This window comes from Rutidosis leptorrhynchoides, chromosome 11 (assembly GCF_046630445.1).
Source record: "Rutidosis leptorrhynchoides isolate AG116_Rl617_1_P2 chromosome 11, CSIRO_AGI_Rlap_v1, whole genome shotgun sequence".
NCBI classification, from domain to species: Eukaryota; Viridiplantae; Streptophyta; class Magnoliopsida; order Asterales; family Asteraceae; genus Rutidosis; species Rutidosis leptorrhynchoides.
In genome coordinates, this window is record NC_092343.1 from 256,132,946 (window position 1) to 256,145,000 (window position 12,055).

Below are 12,055 nucleotides of genomic sequence, written 5' to 3' on the forward strand. Positions count from 1 at the left end.
TTACATGTAAGTGTTGTTTTGAAACCTTTAGGTTAACGATCTTGTTAAATGTTGTTAACCCAATGTTTATAATAACAAAAGAGATTTTAAATTATTATATTATCATGATATTATGATGTACGAATATCTCTTAATATGATATATATACATTAAATGTCGTTACAACGATAAACGTTACATATATGTCTCGTTTCAAAATCATTAAGTTAGTAGTCTTGTTTTTACATATGTAGTTCATTGTTAATATAATTAATGATATGTTTACTTATCATAATATCATGTTAACTATATATATAACCATATATATGTCATCATATAGTTTTTTTACAAGTTTTAACGTTCGTGAATCACCGGTCAACTTGGGTGGTCAATTGTCTATATGAAACCTATTTCAATTAATCAAGTCTTAACAAGTTTGATTGCTTAACATGTTGGAAACATTTAATCATGTAAACATCAATCTCAATTAATATATATAAACATGGAAAAGTTCGGGTCACTACAGTACCTACCCGTTAAATAAATTTCGTCCCGAAATTTTAAGCTGTTGAAGGTGTTGACGAATCTTCTGGAAATAGATGCGGGTATTTCTTCTTCATATGATCTTCACGCTCCCAGGTGAACTCGGGTCCTCTACGAGCATTCCATCGAACCTTAACAATTGGTATCTTGTTTTGCTTAAGTCTTTTAACCTCACGATCCATTATTTCGACGGGTTCTTCGATGAATTGAAGTTTTTCGTTGATTTGGATTTCATCTAATGGAATAGTGAGATCTTCTTTAGCAAAACATTTCTTCAAATTCGAGACGTGGAAAGTGTTATGTACAGCCGCGAGTTGTTGAGGTAACTCAAGTCGGTAAGCTACTGGTCCGACACGATCAATAATCTTGAATGGTCCAATATACCTTGGATTTAATTTCCCTCGTTTACCAAATCGAGCAACGCCTTTCCAAGGTGAAACTTTAAGCATGACCATCTCTCCAATTTCAAATTCTATATCTTTTCTTTTAATGTCAGCGTAGCTCTTTTGTCGACTTTGGGCGGTTTTCAACCGTTGTTGAATTTGGATGATCTTCTCGGTAGTTTCTTGTATAATCTCCGGACCCGTAATCTGTCTATCCCCCACCTCACTCCAACAAATCGGAGACCTGCACTTTCTACCATAAAGTGCTTCAAACGGCGCCATCTCAATGCTTGAATGGTAGCTGTTGTTGTAGGAAAATTCTGCTAACGGTAGATGTCGATCCCAACTGTTTCCGAAATCAATAACACATGCTCGTAGCATGTCTTCAAGCGTTTGTATCGTCCTTTCGCTCTGCCCATCAGTTTGTGGATGATAGGCAGTACTCATGTCTAGACGAGTTCCTAATGCTTGCTGTAATGTCTGCCAGAATCTTGAAATAAATCTGCCATCCCTATCAGAGATAATAGAGATTGGTATTCCATGTCTGGAGACGACTTCCTTCAAATACAGTCGTGCTAACTTCTCCATCTTGTTATCTTCTCTTATTGGTAGGAAGTGTGCTGATTTGGTGAGACGATCAACTATTACCCAAATAGTATCAAAACCACTTGCAGTCCTTGGCAATTTAGTGATGAAATCCATGGTAATGTTTTCCCATTTCCATTCCGGGATTTCGGGTTGTTGAAGTAGACCTGATGGTTTCTGATGCTCAGCTTTGACCTTAGAACACGTCAAACATTCTCCTACGTATTTAGCAACATCGGCTTTCATACCCGGCCACCAAAAATGTTTCTTGAGATCCTTGTACATCTTCCCCGTTCCAGGATGTATTGAGTATCTGGTTTTATGAGCTTCTCTAAGTACCATTTCTCTCATATCTCCAAATTTTGGTACCCAAATCCTTTCAGCCCTATACCGGGTTCCGTCTTCCTGAATATTAAGATGCTTCTCCGATCCTTTGGGTATTTCATCCTTTAAATTTCCCTCTTTTAAAACTCCTTGTTGCGCCTCCTTTATTTGAGTAGTAATGTTATTATGAATCATTATATTCATAGATTTTACTCGAATGGGTTCTCTATCCTTCCTGCTCAAGGCATCGGCTACCACATTTGCCTTCCCCGGGTGGTAACGAATCTCAAAATCGTAATCATTCAATAATTCAATCCACCTACGCTGCCTCATATTCAGTTGTTTCTGATTAAATATGTGTTGAAGACTTTTGTGGTCGGTATATATAATACTTTTGACCCCATATAAGTAGTGCCTCCAAGTCTTTAATGCAAAAACAACCGCGCCTAATTCCAAATCATGCGTCGTATAATTTTGTTCGTGAATCTTCAATTGTCTAGACGCATAAGCAATCACCTTCGTTCGTTGCATTAATACACAACCGAGACCTTGCTTTGATGCGTCACAATAAATCACAAAATCATCATTCCCTTCAGGCAATGACAATATAGGTGCCGTAGTTAGCTTTTTCTTCAATAACTGAAACGCTTTCTCTTGTTCATCATTCCATTCAAATTTCTTCCCTTTATGCGTTAATGCAGTCAAGGGTTTTGCTATTCTGGAAAAGTCTTGGATGAACCTTCTGTAGTAACCAGCTAGTCCTAAAAACTGGCGTATGTGTTTCGGAGTTTTCGGGGTTTCCCACTTTTCAACAGTTTCTATCTTTGCCGGATCCACCTTAATACCTTCTTTGTTCACTATGTGACCGAGGAATTGAACTTCTTCCAACCAAAATGCACACTTTGAAAACTTAGCGTACAATTCTTCCTTCCTCAATACTTCTAACACCTTTCTCAAATGTTCACCGTGTTCTTGGTCATTCTTTGAGTAAATAAGTATGTCATCAATGAAAACAATGACAAACTTGTCAAGGTATGGTCCACACACTCGGTTCATAAGGTCCATGAACACAGCTGGTGCATTAGTTAAACCAAACGGCATGACCATAAACTCGTAATGACCGTAACGTGTTCTGAAAGCAGTCTTTGGAATATCATCTTCTTTCACCCGCATTTGATGATACCCGGAACGTAAGTCAATCTTTGAATAAACAGACGAGCCTTGTAGTTGATCAAATAAGTCGTCGATTCTCGGTAGTGGGTAGCGGTTCTTGATGGTAAGTTTGTTCAACTCTCGGTAGTCGATACACAACCTGAATGTACCATCTTTCTTCTTGACAAACAAAACAGGAGCTCCCCACGGTGATGTGCTTGGTCGAATGAAACCACGCTCTAAAAGTTCTTGTAATTGGCTTTGCAGTTCTTTCATCTCGCTGGGTGCGAGTCTGTAAGGAGCACGAGCTATTGGTGCAGCTCCTGGTACAAGATCTATTTGAAATTCAACGGATCGATGTGGGGGTAATCCCGGTAATTCTTTCGGAAATACATCGGGAAATTCTTTTGCAATGGGAACATCATTGATGCTCTTTTTTTCAGTTTGTACTTTCTCGACGTGTGCTAGAACAGCATAGCAACCTTTTCTTATTAGTTTTTGTGCCTTCAAATTACTAATAAGATGTAGCTTCGTGTTGCCCTTTTCTCCGTACACCATTAAGGGTTTTCCTTTTTCTCGTATAATGCGAATTGCATTTTTGTAACAAACGATCTCCGCTTTCACTTCTTTCAACCAGTCCATACCAATTATCACATCAAAACTCCCTAACTCTACTGGTATCAAATCAATCTTAAATGTTTCGCTAACCAGTTTAATTTCTCGATTCCGACATATATTATCTGCTGAAATTAATTTACCATTTGCTAATTCGAGTAAAAATTTACTATCCAAAGGCGTCAATGGACAACTTAATTTAGCACAAAAATCTCTACTCATATAGCTTCTATCCGCACCCGAATCAAATAAAACGTAAGCAGATTTATTGTCAATAAGAAACGTACCCGTAACAAGCTCCGGGTCTTCCTGTGCCTCTACCGCATTAATATTGAAAACTCTTCCACGGCCTTGTCCATTCGTGTTCTCCTGGTTCGGGCAATTTCTAATAATGTGGCCTGGTTTTCCACATTTATAACAAACTACATTGGCATAACTTGCTCCGACACTACTTGCTCCGCCATTACTCGTTCCGACACCATTTGTTCCTTTCGTTCTATTAACCCCTGGTCCGTAGACCTCACACTTCGCCGCGCTATGACCATTTCTTTTACACTTGTTGCAAAATTTGGTGCAGAACCCCGAGTGATTCTTTTCACACCTTTGGCATAGTTGCTTCTGATTGTTGTTGTTGTTGCGGTTATTATTGTTGTTGGGATGATTGTTGTAGTTGCTGTTGTTGTTGTTGTTGTTGTTGTTGGGCCGTTTGTTGTAGTTGCGATTGATGTTGCGATTGTTGGGATAATTGTTGCGATTATTGTTGTAATTGCTGTTGTTGTTGTATTGGTGATTCTTATCACCGTTTTCCTCCCACTTTCTTTTGACTTGCTTCACATTGGCCTCTTCAGCAGTCTGTTCTTTAATTCTTTCTTCAATCTGGTTCACTAGTTTGTGAGCCATTCTACATGCCTGTTGTATGGAGGCGGGCTCGTGTGAACTTATATCTTCTTGGATTCTTTCCGGTAATCCTTTCACAAACGCGTCGATCTTCTCTTCCTCATCTTCGAATGCTCCCGGACACAATAGGCACAATTCTGTGAATCGTCTTTCGTACGTGGTAATATCAAATCCTTGGGTTCGTAACCCTCTAAGTTCTGTCTTGAGCTTATTGACCTCGGTTCTGGGACGGTACTTCTCGTTCATCAAGTGCTTGAATGCTGACCACGGTAGTGCGTACGCATCATCTTGTCCCACTTGCTCTAGATAGGTATTCCACCATGTTAACGCAGAACCTGTGAAGGTATGCGTAGCGTACTTCACTTTGTCCTCTTCAGTACACTTACTTATGGCAAACACCGATTCAACCTTCTCGGTCCACCGTTTCAATCCGATCGGTCCTTCGGTTCCATCAAATTCCAAAGGTTTGCAGGCAGTGAATTCTTTGTAGGTGCATCCTACACGATTTCCTGTACTGCTAGATCCAAGGTTATTGTTGGTATGTAGCGCAGCCTGTACTGCGGCTATGTTTGAAGCTAGAAAAGTACGGAATTCCTCTTCATTCATATTCACAGTGTGTCGAGTAGTCGGTGCCATTTCCTTCAAAATAGTTAAATGGAACAAGTTAATCATACAGAATATTAAGAGTAGTTAATAGTATTTCGTAGCATAATATGAACTCATTTATAAAAGCTTTTTCTTCATATTAGCGTTTTATAAGTTTAAATTCGGGTAGTACCTACCCGTTAAGTTCATACTTAGTAGCTAATATACAATTCAACTACTATAATTCTATATGAAAAACTGATTATAATAATATTTCGCGTTCAAACTTTTATACAATATTTTACAAACTTACAATACCGCTTATTTTACATAAAGCATGAAATATAGCACACAATAACTTTGATACAAGATAGTTGTGAAGACAATTCTAGCTAGTACACAAGTCGTTCAGCAAAGGCAATAAAGACACGTAATTCATACGTCCAGAAACAAGTCATGCATTCTGGTTTTACTAGGACTACTTCCCATCCTTGGTCTTGTGCAACATAACCGTTATGGCCGTTGATAAGACAGCGTGTTGTAACGTCATCAAAGGGACGAGGGTTACGTAATGTCCAACAGTCCCGTAATAATCTAAAAACCTCATTTCTTACCCCAATTACCGACTCCGTCACTTGTGGAAACGTTTTGTTTAATAGTTGTAGCCCGATGTTCTTGTTCTCACTTTGGTGAGAAGCGAACATTACTAATCCGTAAGCATAACATGCTTCTTTATGTTGCATGTTAGCCGCTTTTTCTAAATCACGAAGTCCAATATTCGGATATATTGAGTCAAAATAATTTCTTAACCCGTTGCGTAAAATAGCATTTGGGTTCCCCGCAATATATGCGTCAAAGTAAACACATCGTAACTTATGGGTTTCCCAATGTGATATCCCCCATCTTTCAAACGAAAGTCTCTTATAAACCAAGACATTCTTGGAACGTTCTTCGAATGTCTTACAAACTGATCTCGCCTTAAATAGTTGTGCCGAAGAATTCTGGCCGACTCTAGACAAGATTTCATCAATCATGTCTCCGGGTAGGTCTCTTAAAATATTGGGTTGTCTATCCATTTTGTGTTTTTAAACTGTAAAATAGACAAGAGTTAGATTCATAATAAAAATACTTATTAATACAAGCAATTTTTACATATATCATAAAGCATAAGAACACTATATTCCATATATTACACCACACGAATACAACTATCTTATTCCGACTCGCTCGTTTCTTCTTCTTCGGTTTTGGTTCGTTTTGCCAAGTTTCTAGGGATATATGATGTTCCCCTAATACGAGCCGTCGTTGTCCACATTGGTTTAGAAAAACCTGGTGGTTTAGAGGTTCCCGGGTCATTGTTACAACTTAAGGACTTCGGGGGTTGACGATACATATAAAGTTCATCGGGGTTGGAATTAGATTTCTCTATTTTTATGCCCTTTCCCTTATTATTTTCTTTTGCCTTTTTAAATTCAGTTGGGGTAATTTCTATAACATCATCGGAATTCTCGTCGGAATCCGATTCATCGGAGAATTGGTAATCCTCCCAATATTTTGCTTCCTTGGCGGAAACACCATTGACCATAATTAACTTTGGTCGGTTGGTTGAGGATTTTCTTTTACTTAACCGTTTTATTATTTCCCCCACCGGTTCTATTTCTTCATCCGGTTCCGATTCTTCTTCCGGTTCTGATTCTTCTTCCGGTTCCGACTCTTCTTCCGGTTCCTCTTCGGGAACTTGTGAATCAGTCCACAAATCATTCCAATTTACATTTGATTCTTCATTATTATTAGGTGAGTCAATGGGACTTGTTCTAGAGGTAGACATCTATCACATAATATCAAACACGTTAAGAGATTAATATATCACATAATATTCATATGTTAAAAATATATAGTTTCCAACAAAAATGTTAAGCAATCATTTTTAAAGAAAACACGGTCGAAGTCCAGACTTACTAATGCATCCTAACAAACTCGATAAGACACACTAATGCAAATTTTCTGGTTCTCTAAGACCAACGCTCGGATACCAACTGAAATATCCCGTTCTTATTGATTAAAAACGTTCCATATTAATTGATTTCGTTGCGAGGTTTTGACCTCTATATGAGACGTTTTTCAAAGACTGCATTCATTTTTAAACAAACCATAACCTTTATTTCATCAATAAAGGTTTAAAAAGCTTTACGTAGATTATCAAATAATGATAATCTAAAATATCCTGTTTACACACGACCATTACATAATGGTTTACAATACAAATATGTTACAACAAAATAAGTTTCTTGAATGCAGTTTTTACACAATATCATACAAGCATGGACTCCAAATCTTGTCCTTATTTAAGTATGCGACAGCGGAAGCTCTTAATAATCACCTGAGAATAAACATGCTTAAAACGTCAACAAAAATGTTGGTGAGTTATAGGTTTAACCTATATATATCAAATCGTAACAATAGACCACAAGATTTCATATTTCAATACACATCCCATACATAGAGATAAAAATCATTCATATGGTGAACACCTGGTAACCGACAATAACAAGATGCATATATAAGAATATCCCCATCACTCCGGGACACCCTTCGGATATGATATAAATTTCGAAGTACTAAAGCATCCGGTACTTTGGATGGGGTTTGTTAGGCCCAATAGATCTATCTTTAGGATTCGCGTCAATTAGGGTGTCTGTTCCCTAATTCTTAGATTACCAGACTTAATAAAAAGGGGCATATTCGATTTCGATAATTCAACCATAGAATGTAGTTTCACGTACTTGTGTCTATTTTGTAAATCATTTATAAAACCTGCATGTATTCTCATCCCAAAATATTAGATTTTAAAAGTGGGACTATAACTCACTTTCACAGATTTTTACTTCGTCGGGAAGTAAGACTTGGCCACTGGTTGATTCACGAACCTATAACAATATATACATATATATCAAAGTATGTTCAAAATATATTTACAACACTTTTAATATATTTTGATGTTTTAAGTTTATTAAGTCAGCTGTCCTCGTTAGTAACCTACAACTAGTTGTCCACAGTTAGATGTACAGAAATAAATCGATAAATATTATCTTGAATCAATCCACGACCCAGTGTATACGTATCTCAGTATTGATCACAACTCAAACTATATATATTTTGGAATCAACCTCAACCCTGTATAGCTAACTCCAACATTCACATATAGAGTGTCTATGGTTGTTCCGAAATATATATAGATGTGTCGACATGATAGGTCGAAACATTGTATACGTGTCTATGGTATCTCAAGATTACATAATATATAATACAAGTTGATTAAGTTATGGTTGGAATAGATTTGTTACCAATTTTCACGTAGCTAAAATGAGAAAAATTATCCAATCTTGTTTTACCCATAACTTCTTCATTTTAAATCCGTTTTGAGTGAATCAAATTGCTATGGTTTCATATTGAACTCTATTTTATGAATCTAAACAAAAAAATTATAGGTTTCTAGTCGGAAAAATAAGTTACAAGTCGTTTTTGTAAAGGTAGTCATTTCAGTCGAAAGAACGACGTCTAGATGACCATTTTAGAAAACATACTTCCACTTTGAGTTTAACCATAATTTTTGGATATAGTTTCATGTTCATAATAAAAATCATTTTCTCAGAATAACAACTTTTAAATCAAAGTTTATCATAGTTTTTAATTAACTAACCCAAAACAGCCCGCGGTGTTACTACGACGGCGTAAATCCGGTTTTACGGTGTTTTTCGTGTTTCCAGGTTTTAAATCATTAAGTTAGCATATCATATAGATATAGAACATGTGTTTAGTTGATTTTAAAAGTCAAGTTAGAAGGATTAACTTTTGTTTGCGAACAAGTTTAGAATTAACTAAACTATGTTCTAGTGATTACAAGTTTAAACCTTCGAATAAGATAGCTTTATATGTATGAATCGAATCATGTTATGAACATCATTACTACCTTAAGTTCCTTGGATGAACCTACTGGAAAAGAGAAAAATGGATCTAGCTTCAATGGATCCTTGGATGGCTCAAAGTTCTTGAAGCAAAATCATGACACGAAAACAAGTTCAAGTAAGATCATCACTTGAAATAAGATTGTTATAGTTATAGAAATTGAACCAAAGTTTGAATATGATTATTACCTTGTATTAGAATGATAACTTACTGTAAGAAACAAAGATTTCTTGAGGTTGGATGATCACCTTACAAGATTGGAAGTGAGCTAGCAAACTTGAAAGTATTCTTGATTTTATGAAACTAGAACTTTTGGAATTTATGAAGAACACTTAGAACTTGAAGATAGAACTTGAGAGAGTTCAATTAGATGAAGAAAATTGAAGAATGAAAGTGTTTGTAGGTGTTTTTGGTCGTTGGTGTATGGATTAGATATAAAGGATATGTAATTTTGTTTTCATGTAAATAAGTCATGAATGATTACTCATATTTTTGTAATCTTATGAGATATTTCATGCTAGTTGCCAAATGATGGTTCCCACATGTGTTAGGTGACTCACATGGGCTGCTAAGAGCTGATCATTGGAGTGTATATACCAATAGTACATACATCTAAAAGCTGTGTATTGTACGAGTACGAATACGGGTGCATACGAGTAGAATTGTTGATGAAACTGAACGAGAATGTAATTGTAAGCATTTTTGTTAAGTAGAAGTATTTTGATAAGTGTATTGAAGTCTTTCAAAAGTGTATAAATACATATTAAAACACTACATGTATATACATTTTAACTGAGTCGTTAAGTCATCGTTAGTCGTTACATGTAAGTGTTGTTTTGAAACCTTTAGGTTAACGATCTTGTTAAATGTTGTTAACCCAATGTTTATAATAACAAAAGAGATTTTAAATTATTATATTATCATGATATTATGATGTACGAATATCTCTTAATATGATATATATACATTAAATGTCGTTACAACGATAAACGTTACATATATGTCTCGTTTCAAAATCATTAAGTTAGTAGTCTTGTTTTTACATATGTAGTTCATTGTTAATATAATTAATGATATGTTTACTTATCATAATATCATGTTAACTATATATATAACCATATATATGTCATCATATAGTTTTTTTACAAGTTTTAACGTTCGTGAATCACCGGTCAACTTGGGTGGTCAATTGTCTATATGAAACCTATTTCAATTAATCAAGTCTTAACAAGTTTGATTGCTTAACATGTTGGAAACATTTAATCATGTAAACATCAATCTCAATTAATATATATAAACATGGAAAAGTTCGGGTCACTACAGATGCCCGCCTAGCTTTTGTTGATCGTCATGTCTTGGTGAAAAGTGAACCTTATTTCGTTGCCCTGATGGTCGGAGTCGTGCTCGGGCGATGGTTGTTGCCCGATTCGATGGTAACCCTGGACGAAAAATCATAGTAAAAAAGGGGGTGCAACACGAGGACTTCCCAGGGGGTCACCCATCCTAGTACTACTCTCGCCCAAGCACGCTTAACTGCGGAGTTCTGATGGGATCCGGTGCGTTAGTGCTGGTATGATCGCACTCGAAATAAATGTCCCTTTTTAATCCTTTATAGCTAACTTACCTTGCCTACCATGGGTGGTCACACCTACCCTGACTTTCCATGATGTACCACGACTCGACTCGAAGCTCACACCTTAAGAAGGGTTCGGGATGTATAATGTTCTAGATCGAGTCTAGACACGCGAGTGATCTCGGATGTGGTTGTCGAAAGTCGACGTATAATGGTGTCGGACTTGGTTCTCGGTCGATACTACGAAATCTCCAACGTATAATGTTCCCGGTCGATACTAACCACTCACGTATCGACTGTGGTTGACGTACGGGACCTCCATCTTATAATGTTCTCTGTCGATTAAGTGTCGGATGAGGTGGTCGAAAGCCGGTTTCGACATCAAGACCATACAACGTACATACCAACTATACAAGGTTTCACGGAAACCCAAATCACTTCATGCGCACTTTAACCATCAGGCGCACCTCGGTCGCCGGAAACCAAGGCTAGCCCGAACTCCGCAGCTCAGAATGACATGCCAATGAAACTTCGGAACCCGAGAATCAATTTGTTTCATCAAACGTAAGAGTCGTGCAAAATTTCGGGTCGATCCGACATGATTTGAGCACTGTATGAAAAATTATGACTCCTCAGAAAATCAATGTCTGTTCCTGTCACTTCACTTTTTGTGCAATATGTATATATAGGGGGTACCATGTCCACTCCATGCCCTGGTACCCAGACAAGGGGCCGGAAAGTGCAAGGCAATAGAGGTTGCCTAGCGAAGCCGGAGAGCGATTACGAGTTATGAGTGACCCTATAACATGAAGCCAAACACCAAGTCGTGGCCCCGAAAACCAAGTCGTGACCGAGAAATATGAGCCATGGCCTGGTCGTCACCTAGCAAACCAAGTCGCGACTTAGTTTTCTAGGCCACTGCCAAGCTAAATCTTAGTCGCGACTTGGATTTATAGCCCATTGCCAAGCTAAATCAAGCACGACGTCGTGCATTTGAAAAAATTATGACTCCTCAGAAAATCAATGTCTGTTCCTGTCACTTCACTTTTTGTGCAATATGTATATATAGGGGGTACCATGTCCACTCCATGCCCTGGTACCCAGATGTTGGGTCGGAAAGTGCATGCTACTAGAGGTTGCCTAGCGAAGCCGGAGAGCGATTACGAGTAACGAGTGACCCTATAACACGAAGCCAAACACCAAGTCGTGGCCCCGAAAACCAAGTCGTGACCGAGAAATAATAGCCACGGCCTGGTCGTCACCTAGCAAACCAAGTCGCGACTTGGTTTTCCAGGCCACTGCCAAGCTAAATCTAAGTCGCGACTTGGATTTTTAGCCCATTGCCAAGCTAAATCAAGCACGACGCCGTGATTTTGAAAAATTATGATTCCTCAGAAAATCAATGTCTGTTCCTGTCACTTCACTTTTTGTGCAATATGTATATATAGGGGAC

The 12,055-nt window shown here is 37.5% G+C and overlaps 1 non-coding gene across 1 annotated transcript; it reads right to left on the reverse strand.

The window, feature by feature from the left end:
• Positions 1–10,494: 10,494 nt before the first annotated feature.
• LOC139878861 (5S ribosomal RNA) lies at positions 10,495–10,613 on the reverse strand. The gene has a single exon (XR_011769721.1). It is a non-coding gene; the product is annotated as a 5S ribosomal RNA (ribosomal RNA).
• Between the last annotated feature and the right edge of the window lie 1,442 nt (positions 10,614–12,055).